We start from the raw sequence: 25849 nt of genomic DNA on the forward strand, positions 1-25849 counted from the left end.
TGATTCCATAAATTTTCCCACTATGGAGGTTAGGCTTATTGGTCTATAGTTCGAAGCTAAGGACCTGTCACCTGTTTTGAAAATAGGTATCACATTTGCCATTTTCCACTTATCTGGCACTATGCCAGTTTGTAGTGATATGTTGAAAAGATTAGCCAAAGGTGTGCTAAGCTCCTCTTTACATTCCTTTAGAACCCTTGCATACAGTTCATCAGGGCCTGGGGATTTGTTAGGTTTTAATTTATCTATTTGCCTAAGGACCATGTCACTTGTGACCCTAATCGTGCACAGTTTATTATCGTCCTGTTCTACATAATTTATCATTACTGGAATATCGCTGGTATCCTCCTGTGTAAAAACTGAGAGGAAGTATGTGTTAAAAATTCTACACATTTCCTTATCACTGTCAGTGAGCTGACCCGAGGAACTTTTGAGTGGGCCTATCTTGTCCCTGATCTTACTTCTGTATACCTGAAAGAATCCTTTTGGGTTAGTCTTCGATTCTCTTGCAACTTTAACCTCATAATCTCTTTTTGCTTTTCTAATTCCCTTTTTTATTTCTCTCTTTAACTGAATATATCGATTTCTTAATTGCCCCTCTCCTCTTTTGATTTGCCTATATATGCCTCTCTTTTGACCAATCAGATATTTTAATCTATTGTTCATCCATTTAGGATCATTTTTGTTTGATCTGATTTCCCTATTTGGAACATAATTTGACTGAGCAGCTAGAACTATGCCCTGGAAAGCATCATATCGGCAACCATCACCACCTACCTGACCCTTAGTCAGGTCATTCCAGTTCAACCCACCTAAGTAATTTTTCAGTCCTATGAAATCAGCCAAGCGGAAGTCAGGGACAGAGACTTGATTGCCTTTATTAGGGGAATTCCATGATATATTAAAACTGAGTGATTTGTGATCACTTTCCCCAAGCTCATCATTAACCTCAAGATTATTAATTAGTGTTTCCCTACTGGCAAGAACCAAGTCAAGGAGGTTGTTTCCCCTAGTTGGCTCTGTCACAAACTGTTTTAAAAAACAATCCTGGATCGTATCAAGAAAGTCACCTGACTCTAAATTTCCTGTCAAATTGCTCCAGTCAATCTGTCTATAGTTGAAATCTCCCATTAGCACAACATTTTCGTATGTAGATGCCTTACGAATTTCGTCCCATAGAAGTTTACTGCACTCCCTATCAAGATTTGGGGCCCTGTAAATCACACCCAAAATTAGTTTTTCTCGGCCCTCGAGAAGCTGTAACCAAACAGATTCAGTGGCTGACGCTTCTAATTTAATATCTTGTCTAACACAACAATTTAAATTGTCTCTGACATACATCGCTACTCCACCACCTTTCCTGTTGACCCTGTCAGTGTGGAATAATTTATAGCCTTGTATGTGACATTCAGAGGGCATCTCTCTATCTTTCAGATTGAGCCAGGTCTCTGTTATAGCAATAATATCTATGTTTCCTGCACTTGCAATTAATCTTAGCTCGTCTATCTTATTTCTTACACTCCTGCTATTAGTATAGTAAACCTTAAGGGAGCTAGTCCCTTGCTGCCCTCTGCTGTCCCCCTTTGTTTGCTGACCTGATCTATTGTCTTTATTTATAACTTCATGCTGAATGCCTTTTATACATTTACTGTTTCCAACCCTAGTGTTGCAACCTGCTTGTTTCCCACACACACCCATACCTCTATCTTCCATCAGTTTAAAATCATAGGCATTTCACCAATGGCCTTCTCAATCGAGTCTGCAAGTGCTACCACCCCTGCCCCAGAGAGATGTACCCCATCCCTTGCATACATATCATGTTTGCCATAAAAGTTGTTCCAGTTGTCAATGAATGGGATTGCAAGTTCCTTGCAGTATCTGTCTAGCCAGCAATTTACACCAATTGCCCTAGACAACCATTCATTTCCTACTCCCCTTCTAGGCAAGATGCTACATATGATTGGGATCCCTCCCTTAGACTTAATGAAATCTATAGCTGACCTGTACTTATCTAGCAGCTCTTCTCTCCTACCCTTCCCAATATCATTTCCACCAGCACTGAGACAGATAATGGGCTTGTTCCCATTACCTGACATGATATTATCCAGCCTGTTGACAATGTCCCCAACACCAGCTCCAGGGAAGCACACTCTATCTCTCATCTTCTTATTCCTATTACAAAAAGCACGGTCAATATATCTTACCTGAGAGTCACCAACCACAAGAATGCACTTACCTCCATTAGCAGGGGCAGTAGTACCCTTACCTTCACTGGCCACTGAAGTACATTCATCCTGAAGAACAGAGAAGCGATTTCCTACCTTCAGATCTTCACTCTTAACTTTCCTTACTCTGATGCGCCTCCCATTACTGTGAACCACTCGCCACTTGTAGCAGGTGCTGGGCTGCACCTCACTGCTGGTAGCCGTTGCTACCTCCCCAACTACAGCCTCCTCACAGCGAGAGACAGACTGCACCTCACTGCTAGAAGCCTCATTCCCCACAACTCCAGCCACCTCACACTCTCTCCCAGACCCATTGAGGTGGACCTTCAGCCTCCTAATCTCCTCCTGGAGAAGCAAGACCTCCTCCTTCAACTCTCCAACCTCAATTTTTAAAACACTGCAGAAGCAAGCCATGCTTTGTAACCGTCCACGCTAATCCCCAAAGCAGCTCAGGGTCTCTGACCTCACGTGACGACTGACCACTGACGCTCCTAAGGACATCATTACATTACAGCACAAGCCCTAAAGGACAAACATCCACCCAGGGCTCCCAGTACCAACATTGACTTCCCTGACATTGGAGCAGGTGAAGAACATTTAACCTTACAAGACGCTGATGTGTATAAAACTGCTGTTATTTCCACAGGGCTAAGCAGGTTTCACCGGCCACAACACTTTAAACAAATGTTCAGTCCAGCACTTGGTGATGTTTCAGAGAGGTTGCTGTCTGAATTCACCAAATTTTCCAATGTGTGCCTGGCTGGCAGTGTCCCGGAGGCAATTAAACTCATTTTCTTTGGTGTCTCTCTATGTGCCCTCCGGAAAAAGGATGGAGGAATCAGGCTCATTGCAGTGGGCAACAACCTTCGGCGTCTAGTCTCCAAAGATGCAGTGAGAATGGTGAGTCAAGAGGCTGCCACAATGTTGAAACCATCTCAGCTCGGTTTTGGTGTTCAACAAAGCTATGAAACAGCTGCCCATGCTGCACGAGTATATATTAACATATCAGTTGAAAATGCCTTGATCAAATTGGACTTTGCCAATGCTTTCAATTTAGTCAGAAAGGATGCTGCTCTCCAAGTAGTTTCTATACACTTCCCTTCCCTCTATCTTTTCATAGAATAGTGTTAAAGAGTGACTTTTAAACTATTGTTTGGGAACCATGAAATTGACTCGTGTGAGGGTGAGCAACAGGGATACCCTCTCGGCCCCTTTCTGTTCTGTCTGGTAAGCAAGGAAGTCACAGAAGCGCTCTCCAGTAATTGTACCCTAGCTGGCACTACAGAATCTCTCCAAGAGGACATCAGAAAAATCAAAGACGTGGGAGAGACCCTGGGCATATCTTTAAACCCCACTAAATGTGAAACAGTTTCTACCAATCGACAGATGATCCAGAATATTAGTGAAGTTTTACCAGGAGTATGAGCCATTGATCCAGCCAACAGCATTCTCCTTGGTGCTCCTCTTCGGCCCAATGCCATTCATCTGATCCTAGAAAAAAAATCTCAGATCTCAGGACGATGGAAGGCAGGATGAAAGACATCTGTACACATGATGCCTTCTACCTATTTGACAAGTGCCTGTCAATCCCAGAACTTACCTACTTCCTGAGATGCTTCCCAGCAGTCCGAAACTCAAGGAATATGACTCCTTAAGACCATGCTAGTGAGTGCATTAAATCTTTCACTTGAAGATGAACAGTGGTTACTAGCCTCACTTCCAATCAGGCTTGGAGGGGCTGGGAGTACGCAAATCCTTCCAGAGTGCCCTACGAACTTTCCTAACCTCTTGCATAGCATCAAACGAGTTAATAAAACAAATTCTTCCAGACAACCTCAGTGACTCAGCAGAAATACAGGAATTTTCCACCGCCATCTCTGAATGGGAGACACTTGCGGCTCCAGCACCAAAACCTAGTGCAGCACTGGCCTACAAACAGTCAAGTTGGGATGGCCCCATGCTTAGGGCTGTAACATCAAATAGAGAGACTCCCAGTCTCCAAGCTGTGAGTGCACATCACTCCGGGGACCTCCTCCAAACAGTTCCCATTTCGACAATGGGAACACGCCTCTACTCTAAGACCCTCCGTATTGCAGTGGCTCTCCGCCTTGCTGCCTCAGTTCACACGGAATATACGTTTATTTCCTGCGAAGTGCAACCTGACCAATATGGTCTACATAGTCTTAACTGTTCCAAAACCATGGGCTGGCAAGCAAAACACAATGACGTCAAAGACATTATAAAGAGAAGCCTTGGCACAGCTGGATGCTCAGCCGAGAGAGAGCCCCGATCACTAGCAACCAACAATGCCCATAACCTAGCAAACTGCCCAGACGGGATCACCATCCATCCTTGGAAAAATGGCAAGCTCTTAACATGGGACTATACCTGTGTGTCGACACTGGCTGACACCTATGTCCATCACAGAGTAGGTCGACAAGGAGGAGCTACTGATCATAAGGAGTACATGATCGGCCGGCAAGTACAGGGACACAAGTCAACAGTATCAATTTTTCCCAGTGGGATCAGAGACCTTGGGATCATGAGGGAAAAATGCCACACGTTTCCTTAAAGAACTAGGTTCAAGACTCATCGACACCACCAGGGACCCAAAGGCAGCCACTTTCATGTTCCCGAGCCTCAGTGTGGTCATCCAGAGGGGATATGAATGCTGCATATTGGGCTCGCGTCTGGCTTCGGAAGAGCTGGAGGAGATTCATAATCTTTGAAATATTGCACCAATGTTTTCGTGTTTGTATTTTCTGTCAATGTATTCTGTCTATTAATAAAGTTCACATAGAATATAGAATATAGTGGGTGGTAGAAGAAAATATTCAAACAGCTCCAGGAAGAACTTTCAGTTTTCCCTGAAATACGTTTATTCTCTTCTCTGAGGATAAGATTCCCGAGTCCAGTTCTAGAGGTGGTACCTCCCTATATATATAAATATACATACATATATATATATATATATATATATATATATATATATATATATATATATATATATATATATATATATATATATATATATATATATATATATATATATATGTCGTGCCGAATATGTAAAACTGGTCAATTAGCAAGAACTCATTTAAAATTAAGTACTTTCCAAAATTTTCTCTTATACGTTTAAAGATATATTTTTTTCATTAATGTTGATGCAAAAATTTATAATTTTGCATCAAAAGGAACTTAGAAAACTTACCTAACCTTATTATAACAAGAATAATTTATTTTAGCCTAACCCAACTAAATATATTTTATTTTTGTTTACAATAATTTAGTAATAAACAAACACAGTGAAATATATTTTTTTCGTTAGGTTCAGAATGATTTTGGCGAAATTATTGCATACACAAATTTTCATTTGTCCTATATGGCAAGATGAGCGTTGCTATTTAAGCCAAGATCGCAAGTTCTGCCTATTCGGCACGACATATATATATATATATATATATATATATATATATATATATATATATATATATATATATATGTGTGTGTGTCGTGCCGATATATGGTCAATTAGCAAGAACTCATTTAAAATTAAGTCCTTTCTAAAATTTTCTCTTATACTTTTAAATATATATTTTTTTCATTAATGCTGATGTAAAAATTTATAATTTTGCATATATATATATATATATATTTTTAGATTTATTTATATATATATATATATATATATATATATATATATATATATATATATATATATATATATATATATATATATATATATATATATATATATATATATATATATATATATATATATATATATATATATATATATATATATATATATATATATATATATATATATATATATATATATATATATATATATATATATATTTATATATATATATATATATATATATATATATATATATATATATATATATATATATATATATATATATATATGTGTGTGTGTGTGTGTGTGAGTGTGTGTGTGTGTGTGTGTCGTGCCGAATATGTAAAACTGGTCAATTAGCAAGAACTCATATAAAATTAAGTCCTTTCTAAAATTTTCTCTTATACGTTTAAAGATATATTTTTTTTCATTAATGTTGATGAAAAAATTTATAATTTTGCACCAAAAGGAACTTAGAAAACTTACCTAACCTTATTATAACAAGCACACAATTTATTTTAGTCTAACCCATCTAAATATATTTTAGTTTTGTTTACAATAATTTAATACTAAACAAACACAGTGAAATATATTTTTTTCGTTAGGCTCAGAATGATTTTGGCGAAATTATTGCATACACAAATTTTCACTTGTCCTATATGGCAAGATGAGCGTTGCTATTTAAGCCAAGATCGCAAGTTCTGCCTATTCGGCACGACATATATATATATATATATATATATATATATATATATATATATATATATATATATATATATATATATATATATATATATATATATATATATATATATATATATATATATATATATATATATATATATATATATATATATATATATATATATATATATATATATATATATATATATATATATATATATATATATATATATATATATATATATATATATATATATATATATATATATATATATATATATATATATATATATATATATATATCGTGCCGAATAGGCAGAACTTGCGATCTTGGCTTAAATAGCAACGCTCATCTTGCCATATAGGACAAGTGAAAATTTGTGTATGCAATAATTTCGCCAAAATCATTCTGAGCCTAACGAAAAAAATATATTTCACTGTGTTTGTTTAGTATTAAATTACTTTAAACAAATCTAAAATATGTAGAGTTGGGTTAGGCTAAAATAAATTGTTCTTGTTATAATAAGGTTAGGTAAGTTTTCAAAGATTCTTTTGGTGCGAAATTTAAATTTTTTACATTGACATTAATGAAAAAAATATATCTTTAAACGTATAAGAGAAAATTTCAGAAAGGACTTAATTTTAAATGAGTTCTTGCTAATTGACCAGTTTTACATATTCGGCACGACATATATATATATATATATATATATATATATATATATATATATATATATATATATATATATATATATATATATATATATATATATATATATATATATATATATATATATATATATATATATATATATATATATATATCAATAACAACACTGCACTAGCCAAGGAGTCGATCCCATGCTGTTTTGGCCCGCCTCATGGTGAGAGAAAACGCATGGCGCTCTCACCATGAGGCGGCCAAAAGAGCATGGGTTCGACTCCTTGGCTAGTGCAGTGTTGTTAGTGATCAATACCATTTGTTCCGTGGGTACAATAATGTATGTATATATTTATTACTTTTTTTATTAACACATCGGCCGATTCCCACCAAGGCAGGGTGGCCCGAAAAAGAAAAACTTTCATCATCATTCACTCCATCACTGTCTTGCCAGAAGGGTGCTTTACACTACAGTAATAAAACTGCAACATTAACATCCCTCCTTCAGAGTGCAGGCACTGTACTTCCCATCTTCAGGACTCAAGTCCGGCCTGCCCTTTTCCCTGAACCCCTTCATAAATGTTACTTTGTTCACACTCCAACAGCATGCCAAGCATTAAAAACCATTTGTCTCTATTCACTCCTATCATATACGCTTATGCACGCTTGCTGGAAGTCCAAGCCCCTCGCACATAAAACCTCCTTCACCCTCTCCCTCCAACCCTTCCTAGGCCGACCCCTACCCCCGCCTTCCCTCCACTACAGATATATACACTCTTGAAGTCACTCTGTTTCGCTCCATTCTCTCTACATGTTCGAACCACCTCAACAACCCTTCCTCAGCCCTCTGGACAACAGTTTTGGTAATCCCGCACCTCCTCCTAATTTCCAAACTACGAATTCTCTGCATTATATTCACACCACACATTGCCCTCAGACATGACATCTCCACTGCCTCCAGCTTTCTCCTCGCTGCAACATTTATCACCCATGCTTCACACCCATATAAGAGCGTTGGTAAAACTATACTCTCATACATTCCCCTCTTTGCCTCCAAGGACAAAGTTCTTTGTCTCCACAGACTCCTAAGTGCACCACTCACCCTTTTCCCCTCATCAATTCTGTGATTCACCTCATTCTTCATAGACCCATCCGCTGACACGTCCACTCCTAAATATCTGTATACATTCACCTTCTCCATTCTCTCTCCCTCCAATCTGATGTCCAGTCTTTCGTCACCTAATCTTTTTGTTATCCTCATAACCTTACTCTTTCCTATATTTACTTTTAATGTTCTTCTTTTACATATCCTACCAAATTCATCCACCAACCTCTGCAACTTCTCTTCAGAATCTCCCAAAAGCACCGTGTCATCAGCAAAGAGCAACTGTGACAACTCCCACTTTGTGTTTGAGTCTTTATCTTTTAACTCCACACCTCTTGCCAAGACCCTCGCATTTACTTCTCTTACAACCTCATCTATAAATATACTGAACAACCACGGTGACATCACACATCCTTGTCTAAGGCCCACTTTTACTGGGAAATAATCTCCCTCTTTCCTACATACTCTACCCTGAGCCTCACTATCCTCGTAAAATCTCTTCACTGTTTTCAATAGCCTACCTCCTATACCATACACCTGCAACATCTGCCACATTGCCCCCCTATCCACCCAGTCGTATGCCTTTTCTAAATCCATAAATGCCACAAAAACCTCTTTACCCTTAACTAAATACTGTTCACCTATATGTTTCACTGTAAACACTTGGTCTACACACCCCCTACCTTTCCTAAAGCCTCCTTGTTCATCTGATATCCTACTCTCTGTCATACTCTTAAATCTTTCAATAATAATTCTACCATACACTTTACCAGGTATACTCAACAGACTTATTCCCCTATAATTTTTGCACTCTCCTTTATCCCCTTTGCCTTATACAAAGGAACTATGCATGCCCTCTGCCAATCCCTGGGTACCTTACCCTCTTCCATACATTTATTAAATAACAGCACCAACCACTCCGAAACTATATGCCTTCCTGCTTTTAACATTTCTATCTTTATCCCATCAATCCCAGCTGCCTTACCCCTTTCATTCTACCCACTGCCTCACAACTAGCTCTTCCTCACTCCTACAAGATGTTATTCCTCCTTGCTCTATACACGAAATCAGATTCCCTGTCTTCATCAACATTTAACAATTCCTCAAAATATTTCCTCCATCTTCCCAATACTTCTAACTCTTCGTTTAGTAACTCTCCTTTCCTATTTTTAACTGTCAAATCTATTTGTTCCCTAGGCTTCCTCAACTTATTAATCTCACTCCAAAACTTTTTCTTATTTTCAACCAAATTTGTTGATAACATCTCACCTATTCTCTCATTTGTTCTCTTTTTACATTGCTTCACCACTCTCTTAACCTCTCTTTTTCTTTCCATATACTCTTCCCTCCTTGTATCACTTCTACTTCATATGCTAAGTTTTTTCCCTTACTACTCTCTTTACATCATCATTCCACCAATCGCTCCTCTTCCCTCCCACACCCACTTTCCTGTAACCACAAACTTCTCCCAAACACTTTAACACTACACTTATAAACCTACCCCATACATCTTCGACCCCATTGCCTATACTCTCACTAGCCCATCTATCCTCCAATATTTGTATATGTCTTACCCTATCTGCCTCCTCTTTTAGGTTATACACCTTCACCTCTCTCTTATCAAGATTTTTAAATACAACTTTGATATTAAAAGTCTTAAGGAGAGAAGGCATATCAACCAAGTTTTCATTGTAAGGGACAACCAACATATTTTTAGTTGAATATGGTTGGTTGTCCCTTTTTGGATTGTAAAAAGTATTTCTAGCAATTTTAAAAGATTTATCAATTACGTTTCTTGGGTATTTCAGATCATTAGCTATTTCCTAAATTTAGGATATTTGTAGTCCGGAGTTCATAGATGAAGAAATATCCAAAATTTATGAAATAGCTAATGATTTGAAATACCCAAGAAACGTAATGGATAAATCTTTTAAAATTGCTAGAAATACTTTTTAAAATCCAAAAATGGGCAACCAACCTTATTTAACTAAAAATATGTTGGTTCTCCCTTACCATGAAAACTTGGCTGATATGCCTTCTCTTCTTAAGACTTTTAATATCAAAGTTGTACTTAAAAATCTTGATACAGTAAAAAAAACATTTGATAAAGAATTCCCCCCAAAATGCTGACGGATGTGTCTATAAGATTCCTTGTAAAATTTGCGATAAAGTTTATTAAGGTCAAACTGGTAAAAGTCTCGAACTAAGATTAAAACAACATAAATATAGCATTAGAACTGGACAAGATTCCAGTGCTCTATTTATTCATGTGAGAGATTTAACCATCCAAATGATTTTTAAAAAGTTGAGAAAGTTGTATCAAGCAAGTCCATGGTCGACAGGAATATAATTGAATCTTGTTTCATAAAAAGCAGTTTGACAATAATATGAATATTTCCTTTGGTTTATACAAATTAGATCCATTTATAATTAATAGAATTTGGGATGAATTTAATAATACATTGGACAAATAATAAATTTTAAAATTCTTAATTCTTGGATTGAATAGTTTGTTTGTGGGTTGCGAGAAGGACCTGTCTAGTTGGGCCAGCGGTCCTCCTGCAGTGTTCTCTTTCTTATGAGTCGCGAGTCAGGTGTTGCTTTGTTGTGGGATGTAATGGTGAGGTGTGGTCTAGACCCTTTATATGCCTTCCTTTGATGCATTACTTATATTGTTCCTTGATAATGTGAGTAGTCACGAAAGCGCTTGAAATTTCATTATTCTTTCATAAGAACATAAGAACATAAGAAAGGAGGAACACTGCAGGAGGCCTGTTGGCCCATACTAGGCAGGTCCTTTACAATTCATATTCTGAAATCACCTGTTTACTGTATCTTATTGCATATATATATATATATATATATATATATATATATATATATATATATATATATATATATATATATATATATATATATATATATATATATATATATATATATATATACATATATATATATATATATATGTATATATATGTATATATATATATATATATATATATATATATATATATATATATATATATATATATATATATATATACATAGAGAGAGAGAGAGAGAGAGAGAGAGAGAGAAATAACTATATCACAGTAAACAGGTGATATCACAATATGCAAAACAACCACTGTGAAAAAATAGTGAACATCTAACATACCAAGAATAGACAGTGATCCCATGAAAATAGCGGGATTACCAGGATTGCTAGCTACCAGCCGAGGCGAAGCTCGTCTTGATGATGTTCTTGACTTCACTGTGTCTTGCATGGACATGTAGACCATAATGGTTGTTTGCATATCGCTGCAAATACACTCGTATTCAGTCTGAATTGGGGCAGCAGGGCAAAGAGCTACTATGGAATGGCTTCTTATCTAGAGGTGTTCCCATTGCCGAAATAGGAACTGTTAGGAGGAAGTTCCCAGACCGATATGCAATCACAGCTTAAAGTTGAGCAATCTCCCAGTGGATGTTGCGGCAGCATGTTTCTATACATTCGCAGCTGGACTGCTTGTTGGCCATCAGTAACGAGTGGGAATCTGTGTCTCATATTTTTATATAAGATAGACACATGAATGGTGGAATGGGAGGTTTACAATAAACTACCAATTTTTTATATACCGATAAGAGCACTAGCTCACTCTGTTTTACTAAGTACAGAAGAAAGAAGTGAATGACTGAAATTACCTTCATTATTTTAAGGGTAATTTTCATCATGTGAGGAAAAGTGCTGTTTCTAGGTTATTTTAGATCACTACACATTTGTTGCCAACTGACAGTATATATAACTAACTGGACAAGGCAGGACATCCGCAGATTTTTTCATAACATAATTCTCCTTCAGTAACAAGAGATTAATCATAAATAAACATAAATATAGCCTTTAAAGCAACTTTAATAATTAGAACGAGGGAAATAAAAATGGTCTCCTTTTACCAGCACAGGATAAATAAAGAATCAGTTTATATATTCTAAAGAAAAAATGGCTACAGAAAGCGCAAATGTTTATAAAACACTCTGTAAGTATTGAGCTAATATCTATTTTGTTCAGGACGAGAAAGACTTGAAAACTATAATGGTGGAACGCCATTATAGTTTTTCAAGTTAGGTGAGATATGGGCTTGAAGGATCGACTTCATTTAAATATAAGAGGGGGAAAAGAATAAACAAATTCACTGAGAGAATGATTCAGTTATTTACTATAGAAATTGTACATATAAATGCAGAATATTCGAATCCACGTATATTTCCAAAATTAATTTTCTTCTCTTTTTCTCGCGGTCAGTAAATACAGGATGCAACAAGTAATTCCGCTACGGAGATCGGATAATTACTGCCGTAGGATTACCCTCCATGGCATGGTGGTGGTGTGGTCCAGATAGTGTCTCGCTACCTGGACCACAACACCACCATGCCATGGTGGTGGTCTTGCTTCCTGGGGCACTGCCTAGACGACTCGGAATTTGTAAATGTATTTGGATATGAATATGTAGGTATGCATTATGTATGTATGCATTATGTGTGTACTGGAAGAAATCAATAGAAAACGCGTGACTACACATACGTGAGGAAGAGAGAGTAGCGTGGGGAGGGTATGGTACATGTGTACTAATGTTATCCTGTACATGAGTGGTGTCAGGAACTTCCATAAGATAACGTATCTTGTGCAACATTAGTGGGTTATCACATCTAACTGGCTATTCACTTAGTCATAATTTGATGATTGTCTCTGGTTTCATTATCATCATTTATTTGTTAGTGAAATTATCTTTATTCTGATTAGCCCACCATGGATTATTTCATTATTTTTACTATACCATAAATTAGTACTCTCAGTAAAGTACCAAATTCTTTAAATATCACTTTGTTCACTGTCTTATCTTCTCTTGCAAATGATGCCTACCAGTATGGTAAAGGAAAAGCTGTTTGCAAAACAAGTTTTTATTCCGACTATTTTGCACTCTGCATTGAGATTTATGAAATCATGACATGATAAAGTTCAGCACTCAGCGAAGCATCGTCAGGATGAAGACTTCCTCTGCAAATTCTCTCTCTCTTTTCTATCCTTTTTCCACCTTTGGAGCTTCCCTTCATTCCCTGCATTAATTACTTACTCCTTCTCTCATACCTCTTATTTTGTAACATATTTCAATTTCCTCTTTAGCATCTGTATCTTCTAAGATTTTTTTTCTAACAACGTAATGAACATGATTTGTTTTTAAATGTTAAAAGGTTACTTTGATTCCTCTCGAATCCTTTACCAATGATTTTATTACATATTAGCCTCAGCGTAAATAGTGAACCTTTTTAATCCTGCAGTATCTGGTTGTTGCACTGTAAAACCCTGACAGTTTTAAAGGGGTGGACCGATAATCCAGCTCAAGGTCTCGGCCCCCTCAAGGAAGGTTCCTTGATGTTGGTGAGGGGCTCTTGATTTAGGGAATTTGATCTGTGCTCCAGTTCCCCGAATTAAGCCTGAATGCCTTCCACATCCCCCCCCCAGGCGCTGTATAATCCTCCGGGTTTAGCGCTTCCCCCTTGATTATAATAATAATAATCAAGGTCTCGGTCAGATGACCAAGAGCTCCAGTGGTGGGTTATCATATGACTATGACCTGCGTCAGGAAACAATTGTCCTGTTTCCTTGCGAATCTTACTTAACCTTCTTCTTCTTCTTAAATATTCGCCGGTATTCTCCCGGCCCGGGCCTTTTCCAAGTGATGGCCCGGCCTTGGCTCCCTCTTTAGGGAGTGTCTGAGACCTAAGTCTCCCATGGGAGGAGGCACAAGTACCTCCTCATCTTTGGGACCAACTGTCCCCAGGCCTAGCCACAAGCTAGGCCTCTCTGGTCTGCCATCTCCGCCCCAAGGGGGCTAATGGGAATGACAGTCTTATGAGCTAAAGGCTCGGGCTCAGGCACCTACCCTACCCTAGAAGGGTTAGGCATGGTGTCGATGCTACTTAACCTAATCTGAGCCTATCATGCTGGATAGGGCTGAACATTTGGAGTCTTACCTTACAATAGTATATAACAATTTTATTTTCGATCAAAGAAGAAATAAATTGATGACACAATTTATCATAATAATTTAAAGAGCTATTTATTTTATAACATCTCGCAAAATTTATAACTGACGAAAATTTACACTGAATATTGCGAGTAAAAAATCAGCATAAACAGTGGCAGGTGTTAGACTAATTTTCTTAGAGATATTACGTTCTTTTTTGTTGTTTAGAACAAAACATGTTATAGGCAATTTCTGTACTTAATAATGACTAGACAGATGCATAAATAAAAATAGATATATCTATGTATGATAGTCTGAGTGAAGTCAGGTGTTGTATTCTGAGTGAAGTCAGCTGTTAAGTAACTGTTATCTGCACACGCTCCTCTTTGAAGACTGAAATACATACAAAGTCGAGAGAAAAACATGGCCTTAGTTCATTCCTCAAAGAAACTCTTATCATGGACTGGCAACAGAAACCTGTTTTTTTGCAAGTATTGTGTAAGTCTACATGAACGGGAAGTATTGATGAGACGAATAAGTTTTCTTTGAAATTTATCAAGGATATAGACGCGTGGGGATCCGCCTCAGAAGTATAGACAGTACTTAAGACAATGTCAACTCAATACTCCTCTTCCAAATGATAATTTTATATTTTTGAAATGCATTTTTATAACAATTATTAGAAATTCCTGTGATGCCTCGTAATATATCGACTTATATTTCAGATACAAGATAAGAATTTGCAAAGTAACGCTTGTGAAAAGAATTTACTCTATTGTCAAATAAAAAACAAAATATGTGCGTCAGGAAGTTTTTATTATCATTAAAGATCCCCGCTGAGATGGAATTACCATCTTTTCGAGGTCACCTCCATGTGAACGACTCTCATTTCTACAGATGTTTCCCGACTGGTACTGGACCCAACGTGGTACTATCTGTTGTTACCCGTCAGCTGTCTGCCTTCCCCAAACTTTTATCACATCTACAATTTCTTCTCAAAGGCCTTGTGAGCAGATAATCGTATAACATTTCACTGTCTCTTGAATGATGCGGAAAGCACTTTTGTGATTTTAGTATAGGCACACAAGTGTTTTTTTTTTAAGCAGGTACACACCCTATCAAAGATAAATTAATTTTTTTTATATTTCCTACAAATTTCCAAAATAGAGATCTGTAACCAGATAAGATCTCCAACCAGATAAGAGACGTCTGAGGTCATCCCTCGCAACATTCACCTCATCAGGGGCAGTAAAATGAAATATATAAAATCTCTAACAGATCTCAAGGGGTTTTCCCGAATGTGTAGATGTATGAATCGTAAAAAGACGTAAATCACGTAATATTTCAGCTACTAGTTACAAGAGTTCGCAAGCAAATATATTCTATTTATATCTGTACATTAATGTGAAATGGGAAAACCGTGTTAGTTCAGAGTACCAGGATACCTGTTTACAAAATGATAAACACGTACTGAGGCTGCAGTCGCCACATTTTTCAGCCTGACCTCAATACTGGAAAGAATACTGGAATTAAAAGTGATATTTTTACTTAAGTGTTTCAACTACTGGAAAATTTTTATTTTAGTATATATATATATATATATATATATATATATATATATATATATATATATATATATATATATATATATATATACATATATATATATATATATATATATATATATATATATATATATATATATATATATATATATATATATATATATATATATATATATATATATATATATATAAGCGCTACAGAATTCCCGACAATGAATTCAAACTGAATAAGTTTAGGTTTTAAAGGAAGTATAGGAAAATTCAAGCATTTCACTGGAATTGTAAAAGAGTGGAACAAAGTAACCTAATGTAATTAATCATCAGTATTGTTAAAGGATGTGCTGATGAATTTGATTAAGTAGCATTTCCCTAACATGGTCGAGTAGGTCATTTTCAGCAATCATTTCATTTATATGCTTTATGGTAAGTATTGATAGATGTTATGTGTTGGTAGATACTGGATGTTTTAGCGGCAGAAGCCATTTGTGGATATTACAGATTTTGGTGGATGTCAGCAGATTTTAGTTATGTTGTGAACATCATTAATGCATGAAACTGAACTTTTTTTTTAAATGTTAACTTATAAGCCCTAGAGCATCAACTAATTTATCTAAAGGTTGATAACTATTTGCAGATTGGATTTCAAAATACTATACAAAAATAATGTCCGCTATTTCCTGTAACAAAAATTGTCCCCTAAAAAGCTGAGGGTAAACAAATTTATTTGCTTATATAATGCAGAATAACACGGTGAATCAGTCAGCGCTGTCATTGGCAGGTTAAAAAATTCTTTTGGATAAATCTCGCCCCTGGACATACTGCACTGCGTTTTAATACATTTATAAATTAGTGGCAGCTGGAAGAAGAGAATTATTTTGGAGCAAACTCCGTGACGCTTCTCAGGTTTTACATCTCAGGTGAGGAATTTTTAGGTAATTAATTCGTAAATTTATTTATAGATTATTTTCTTGTGTATTTGTATCGTTTCTGAATTTGCACTGAAGTGATATCTTCGTAAACCAGTGAAGTTCATAACTAGACGACGGCCATCACTTTAATTAGCGCTGAAAAATGCGTATCATGCTTTTGTTTTAACATTTTTAGGGGCTGGCAAAGAGACTGATTGCTTGTTTTCATTTTTCGGGTGTCGACCTCTGAAGAATGAGTTTTCCTTCGTGCATCTTAGGGAAAAATAATTCCGTCATGCGTATAGTGTGAATGACATACGCAGGGGAGGCCATGACAGGCGGGTGATACCACCGTCTGTGTAATTGCTTGTTTGAGTTTGCTAGGGAAGACGGGAGAGCTCTATTATATATAACGTTTTAACTCATGAATGGAGTCAGTTTTTGCTGTTACATTTAGACTATGGAACAAAACTCTTCTCTAGGCTGAGGGACTGACAACCTTAAATAAGAACATAAGAACATAAGAAGGAAGGAACACTGCAACAGGCCTACTGACCCATGCGGAGCAGGTCCATGAAGTCCCCCCGGATTAGACCAATGACCCACCCCCTGGATTATCCCAATGACCCACCCAGCCTGGTCATCTCCACTCAAGGATGGAGCACTGCACTAGACCCAGCAGCACAAGCTAGTCAGGTCCAACTCACACCCACCCACACCCACTCATGTATTTATCTAACTTATTTTTAAAACTACACAACGTTTTAGCCTCAATAACTGTACTCGGGAGCTTGTTCCACTCATCCACAACTCTATTACCAAACCAGTGCTTTCCTATATCCTTCCTGAATCTGATTTTTTCCAACTGGAAACCATTGCTGCGAGTCCTGTCTTGGCTGGAAATTTTCAGCACGCTATTTACATCCCCTTTATTTATTCCTGTTTTCCATTTATACACCTCGATCATATCCCCCCTAATTCTACGCCTTTCGAGAGAGTGTAGATTCAGGGCCCTCAGTCTATCCTCATAGGGAAGGTTTCTGATACATGGGATCATCTTTGTCATCCTCCTTTATATGTTTTCCAGAGCATTTATATCCATTCTGTAATACGGTGACCAGAACTGAGCAGCATAGTCTAAATGAGGCCTAACCAAGGATATATAGAGTTGAAGAACAACCTGAGGACTTCTATTATTTATACTTCTAGATAGCTTTATTGCGAACACTAATGCACTGTTCTCTTGGTTTTAGGTTACTGCTAACCAGAACTCCTAAATCCTTTTCGCAATCAGTAGTATTAAGATCTACATTATTTAGTTTATATGTGGCATGGTTATTTAACTGTCCAACATTTAGAACTTTGCATTTGTCAATATTAAACTGCATCTGCCACTTCTCCGACCATTGCGACAGTCCATTCAAATCATCCTGGAGTGCTCTAATGTCCTCATTAGAATGAATTGGACGGCCTATTTTGGTTTCATCAGCAAATTTGCTTATGTCGCTATTTATTCCCTCATCTATGTCGTTTATGTAAATTGTGAACAACAACGGGCCCAACACTGACCCCTGAGGAACACCGCTTGTGACGTGCCCCCATTCTGATTTCTCCCCATTTATGCCAACTCTCTGCTGTCTATTTGTCAGCCATGCCTCTACCCAGGAAAAAATTCTCCTGTTCCGTGTGCCCTCAGTTTCCTCAATAGCCTCTGGTGTGGAACTCTATCGAAAGCCTTACTGAAGTCCATATACACAATATCATATTCATTACCATGATCTACCTCCTCAAACACCTTAATGAGAAAAGTTAGTAAATTCGTAAGACAGGTACGCCCCTTTGTAAAACCGTGTTGAGATTCATTAATCAATCTGTGCTTGTCAAGATGGCTACGAATGGTTTCGGCAATTATTGACTCCATAAATTTTCCCACTATGGAGGTAAGGCATATTGGTCGATAGTTCGAAGCCAAGGACCTGTCACCTGCCTTGTAAATAGGTATTACATTTGCCATTTTCCACTTATCAGGCACTATGCCAGTTTGTAGTGATATATTAAAAAGATTAGCCTAAGGTATGCTAAGTTCCTCTTTACATTCCTTTAACACCCTTGCAAACAGTTCATCAGGACCTGGGGATTTGTTAGGTTTTAGTTTCTCTATTTGTCTAAGGACCATGTCACTAGTTACCGCAATCGTACATGGTTTATTATCATCCTGTTCTACATAATCTATTATTTCAGGAATATCGCTAGTATTTTCCTGGGTGAAAACTGAGAAGAAGTAGGCATTTAGAATTTCACACATATCCTTATCACTGTCAGTGATCTGACCAGAGTTACTCTAAATCTTTAAAGGTGATGGACTGATTACATCGTCTTCACATCTCTACTGCTCCTGCCTACTTTCTGTACTCGACTGAAGAAGCCTGCTGTGTAGGCGAAACGTTTTGGAATAAAGTTGCCAACTTGTTTCCCATGTGTCTTACCTACCAACACTTGGGATATGTCCTTAAAGATACTTTCTGCCCTCTGGGCGCCTTGCCAATCCTATATAGATTAACAAAATCCTTTATGGGACAACGACTTTATTTCACAGTCAATCAGTATTAACATTCTTTGTACTTGTACGATTGTTGTACAAGGTCTCTAGGTCTAGATCATCTAGCAAAGCGATCAAATACCTCTCCCGTTCTTTGTTATTTTACTGACCTTTCAGTTTGCACATTTTCTCTTGGAAGCTCATTCTTCTCAACTCTAACACCAGTCTAGATACACAAGTTCGGGCTTTCTCGAGTTTTGCTTTATGTTTGACTAAGTATTGCATTACTCCATGTTGTCGTTTTATGTTAAGGGATTAACTTATTGATATTAGCTTCCATTGCTTTGCCTTCTTTTTTTTTGTAAATTATTCTGAATAGTAAAGTGTTTTTAATTTTGCAGTGATGATGCTATTTTGTTGCTTTGTGTTGTGGACTACGTGGTACTAGTGTATGTTAAAACTATATATTAATCTGTCCAGGATGGTGAGTGGAAGAAAATGCGAAAATAACTGAATTAGTAAACTAGGAGTAAATAGAGAACTCGAATGTTCATGATATAACCTTCATGTAGACCTTAAGGACTTGTGTTATCTGACTTTCCCATGTACCCTTGTAATTCTCTCTCTCTCTCTCTCTCTCTCTCTCTCTCTCTCTCTCTCTCTCTCTCTCTCTCTCTCTCTCTCTCTCTCTCTCTCTCTCTCTCTCTCTCTCTCTCTCTCTCTCTTACACAGGGTTTGACAAGGTTAGGTTTATTGACAAGCTATTTACAGGTTAAGGATTCCTAACTTTATTGACAAGCTAAGAGCTGTTACCTACATCAGCTCATTTGAAAGCAAGTAGGGAGCAGGATGAAGTTGGAGCCATCTGTGGGCCAGCATTTTTATTTGATCAACTGACTTTAGCTCGTTGACATCATAATGTTGTATGAATGCGTTCCAGACTCGAGCCATCCTGGGGATAAATGATCTCAGATGAAAGGTAGAGCAAGAGTGAAGTTGCTGCTTTCTGCCCGTCTTGTGGCATAAAAGCTTGTTTCACGCTGTCCTTGAAGTGGATCCAAGTGTAGTACTTTGACAGTATTGGCTTTGTACATAACAGTAAGGCCACCCACATCCCTCCTGTGTTGAAGGCTCTGCTGAAATGACAGATCTATCCAGGATGGGTCCAGGCGAGAGATGAGACTTCTTGCTCTGTTCTCTACTCTGTCAAGCAGTCGCAGATGAGAGGAGGGCGGGGAGGCAAACCAAGAAAGTGAAGCATACTCAAGGTGTGAGCGTACTTGTGCCTCATACAGAATCTTGCAACCCCTACTGTTACGCAGATGCGAGATACGTCAAAGTGCTTAAGCTTCCTGACTGCCTTGTTTGCAGATTTACAACGTGGTTCTTCATGGTCAGTTTGGAGTCAAATTTCACCCCAGGGATATCAACTTCTTTCTCAGGTACCAACACTCTCCCATTCATACTTACTATAGCTCTTAGCTGGTGATTGATATAGCTTAGAGCAGCTGGCATTTCTTCTCTTGGATAAGTAAATGTCAAAGTACAGTCGTCTGCATATGCATGTGATTCTGGAATGAGATGAAAAAGGTCATTGAAGTAGACATTCCATAACAATGGTCCCAGCACACTTCCTTGTGGAATACTTACCTCAATAGGATGTCTTGCTGATTTGTTCCACTATCTTAGAGATCTACCATGAAGGTAACGTAGCGTAGAGCCTGCAATTCCCAGTGCTTGCAGTTTTGCCAAGAGGCCCTAGTGCCACACTTGGTCGAATGCACCAGCAATGTCCAGTGCTACCACACAGCTGACTTTGGATTCATCCAGTGACTGGGGCCATTTAGTGGAGAGGTTTAGCAACAGATCAGCAGCAGAGTAACCTTTCCTGAAGCCGCATTGACGGTCACACAGTAGTGAGTGTTAGTCAAAAAACTTGAAATTATTGTCTTAAGGATCTTGCCAGTGATTGACAGGAGTGACACTGGTCTGTAGTCTCTCTCTCTCTCTCTCTCTCTCTCTCTCTCTCTCTCTCTCTCTCTCTCTCTCTCTCTCTCTCTCTCTCTCTCTCTCTCTCTCTCTCTCTCTCTTTCTCCCTCTCCCTCTTCCTCTCCCTCTCTCTCTCTCTCTCTCTCTCTCTCCCCCTCTTGCTCGCTACCTAACTACTTTCGCCTACTCTATTTGATTACTCAGGCAGGGAGAACGTTTGCTGTACCCTCACCCTTCCCCTACTCCTCCTTCCTTCCTTCTCCTCCCATCCATTCCCTTCTCTTCCCTCCCCTCCCTTCGTCGGCCATCTCCTCCCCTCCCTCCGCTCCCCTTCCACCTATCCCCTCTTCAGGCACCTCTCCTCTTCCCTGCACAGCCTCAGAGGTGCTACACTCTGAGTGCCACACAGGATCGCGGTACTCCCCATTACACCTGATGGCCACCCGTCATCCCCACGCTAATGTTTGCTAGACCACACTGCCACAACGCTGCCTCTAAAATATTTGGGAAGTACAATATCTGTCTTCTTGGAAATTGAAAGCTCCGATTTGCTGTGTTTTTATGCCTTTATTTTGGGGTAGTTTTCATTTGCTTTTGTATTGGAAGTCCTCGAAGAAGTAATACAAATTCTCCTTTGCTCCTGCACATTTTTTTTCCAGTGCATGGCACTCGAAGTTACTAGAGACTGTTAGCATATGTCTGGCTGTTCGATGCGAATACAAAAACATGGCTTATGTATCTTCACTCACAACGGTAACGAATGTGTATTATGGGTTGCCTGTGTCTGTGTTTGACTGTCGTCCACCGTCTCTTGTGGCCTAAAAATATGTGAATAATAATCATTATTATACATTTTGACAGGCCTAATATTTTATCATGCATTATTAATTCAGCTTAAATATTTTAGATGTCGTCCTCACACTGTGTCAGTGTTTATCTTATTTTCTCTCACCGTGTCATTGATTCTCTCACCGTGTCATCCTTATTTTCCTCACACCGTGAGGAGGTAATAGTATGCAGCCTCAAACCGTGAGGAACACGGTGTCATTGTCCACTGTGTCAGAGGCTGGAGTATTTTACGTCATGACCACCAGTGTCGTGAGACCCTCACTGAGTATGTTTTTTTTTTTTTTACGTAACTTTTGCCCGGAATCAAGGTAAACTAAGAAGCCAGAAAGGCTGAATGATTAATAATTTTCATGATATTCGTGAAATGCGCTAAATCTGTAAGGATTATACAATGCTTCTTAAATTATTAGAAAAATATATAAGCTAAAAGTGTTTTCACACCGAGCATCTCATTATTATTATTATTATTATTATTATTATTATTATTATTATTATTATTATTATTATTATTGTGGACATTATAATTATTATTGTTGTTGGTGTTGTTACTGTGATAATCATTAATATTATTGTTAGTATGAATATCATTTTAACTCGGAAACGCTAAATAGGTAAGGATTATACATCGCCTGAGTAGTAAGAGGTAATTAGGGTTCCCTGAAAGTGAGGAAAGTCGATCATGATCCCTTCACTTCCATTTTATCAACATTGTTGTTGGTGAAACTAGAAAGCATACGATAACCATCTGTCATAATAACTATCTGTCATAATAACTATTTATTTCTGACATAATATTTTCAGAATTCAAAAGGGCGAGATGTTGACAGCGCTTCTCTCTACGCTGAGCGAAACGTTATCATGTCTTTTTGTACCAGGAGGGTTACACACCCAGGATAACCCAAGAAAGTCACTGAATCACAGGGGACTGTCTGTTATCTTTCCACTGTGGTCATTCAATCTTGTTCCCCAGGATGCCACCCACACCAGGCGACTGCTTTGTCAACCGAGCCACGGCACGGCAGCAACGGGAAACTTTGTAGGTGAATAAAGTACTGTGTATTGTAATAATGTTGGTAGAATTACCAACAATATGCTAGGTAAAAGTACACGTGTGCAACTAATGTGATATTTTATTGTGGCAACGTTTCGCTCTCCAGGAGCTTTGTCAAGCCGTTACAAACAATACACGGACACTTTGTTACCTATGTATACCCTCTGTGTCCTTACTGTAATATTTGTAAGGCTTTACAGAGTTCCCGGAGAGCGAAACGTTTCCACAATAAATTGTCACATTAGTTGGACATGTGTCCTTTCACGAGATACAATATAGTGTTTATGGCGCTTTATTGAGAAGATGTTTCGCCCACCAGGGACTTTATCAGTTCTGTGAATTTATTATAAAATCCCTGGTGAGCGAAACGTCCCCTCAACAAAACGGCTGAGCAGCCTACTTTACCAGTTTTCCAATGGCTGTCTGTGTGTCTTATCAAATACAAACCACGGAACGGGTGGGGTTTAAACCGATGGATGACTACTGTAGCCAGCTGGCCGAGTGGCTTACATGCTGACCTGGAATTTCACTACTCACTCGCCCTCGGTTCAGAGCTCACCCGTTCCGTGGATTGTTTACAGTCGTGTTCTTAAGATTTCGTAAGTTTATCCCATACAATTTGTCGGCATTCCCATACTATGAATACTAAGTAATTATATTGAAATCTTAGAACTGCATGATTTGGAGAAGTCGGAGCAGTTACATCAAAGCTGATAGTAAGTTTATTCAGGTACACACAAATACAGTTACATAGATTATCATACATAGCAGCATATGTACAGATAACCCAAAAAAGTCAAAGTGACTTATTTCCATTGGGGTCCTTTTATAATAATCATGAAGAGGTAAATAATTTTGTATATACTCAGTGTGTATATTCTCAGTGTGGATACCAATCCTTGACTGGTGGTGAAGAGTTACAAGTAGCCTTAATGTCCACTGAATCGGACATCATTGCTTGAACATTTGACCGAAAAATGGTTAGCCTCTCATATCTCTTCCTCTCTTGCAGTAGTATACCTCTAATGTTCAATGAGTTGATGAAAATTTCGTAACGCAAGAATGACACACAACACTGATCTGTACACACCACTTGTTCACCACCTGACTTCAAGTGTATATGAGAGAAAGACTGAGAGAGAGACAGAGAGAGAGAGAGAGACAGAGAGAGAGAGAGGGCGCTCTTAGCTTGTCAATAAAGTTAGGAATCCTTAACCTGTAAATAGCTTGTCAATAAAGCTAAGGATCCTTAACCTAACCTTCTCAAACCCTGTGTAAAAAAAGAGAGAGAGATGGCTCCAACTTCATCCTGTTCCCTACTTGTATGTCTCATAACAATAAAAATGCTTTCAAATGAGCTGATGTAGGTAACAGCTCTTAGCTTGCCAATAAAGTTAGGAATCCTTAACCTGTAAATAGCTTGTCAATAAAGCTAGGGATCCTAACCTTGTCAAACACTGTAAAAGTGAGAGAGAGATTGAGAGATTAGAGAGAGAGAGAGAGAGAGAGAGAGAGAGAGAGAGAGAGAGAGAGAGAGAGAGAGAGAGAGAGAGAGAGACAGAGAGAGAGAGAGAAAGAAAGAAAGAGAGAGAGTAGAAAGAAAGAAAAAAGAAACGGAGGAACATATGCCCCCCTCCTCTTCCTCCTCCCACCTGTGGCAGTGTTGGTTCTTCATCTGGTCGTGTCGTGGGCAGAGACGGCAAAATCGGCAGAGGAGGGCATCAAAGACCAGCGGAATTAAAAATTCCACCCCAAAAAAGTTTCCATGTCGAATATTGTATATTGGATGAGTATTAGGGAGGAAGGCTGAGTACTGCATGTGTGGAGAAATTTTCTCCAGGAGGGAGGTATCAGCCCCCCTTTAGCCCCTTTCAGCCCCTTTCAGCCCCTTTCAGCCCTGAGGGGCCCAGCCCTCTCAGAAGGGGCAAACATCTTGTTTACTTCTACAGCAAGTAATTGACCCCAGATGCAGTACAAGTATGTGACGTGATCAAGCGACCGCCGCTCCTTGCAAGAGTTCAGTGTTGCAAAGTGTAGTTTAATAAGAGACAGTCCATCTCTTACCTTAGCAGAACAATTAAGGAAACTCCTGCTCCCACTTTATTACCATGGTAAAGATAGTGTACATTGTTGTCTATGCTCAAGACAGCAAGAATCAAGCATTCTGCTTTGCTTCATGGAGGAAGTTTGGCAAGGAAGCAAAAAGTGCTAGGTCAGCTTTTCCTTTATGTTCTAGGGGCATTGCAGCGGCGTAGGAGGCTGTGAGGTCAGATTACTTTTGACTCTACTGAGAGAGACATTGACGTGCCAGGATAACCAACAAAGAACAATGTTCTGCGCGTTTCACATAAAAGAATCTCAATAAACACTAACAGAGAAGTGTGATCAGCTTCTTTAGTGACATTATGGTGTGAACAATTACTGATGAACAGTGTAACAACGAGTGTTGCGATCCAACAGAGTGTAGTGCGACATTCTTCAAAGAACACTTTTCTTCAATCAAGACATCGGATATCCGGGCGTAACTACGGGTCAGATACATATACCCAGGTCAGTGTACTGATTCGTAATGAGTACGATTGCCTGTGCAGTTGAGTACAAGTTACAAATTAGTAACTTATC

This window comes from Cherax quadricarinatus, chromosome 12 (genome assembly GCF_038502225.1).
Source record: "Cherax quadricarinatus isolate ZL_2023a chromosome 12, ASM3850222v1, whole genome shotgun sequence".
Taxonomy (NCBI): Eukaryota; Metazoa; Arthropoda; class Malacostraca; order Decapoda; family Parastacidae; genus Cherax; species Cherax quadricarinatus.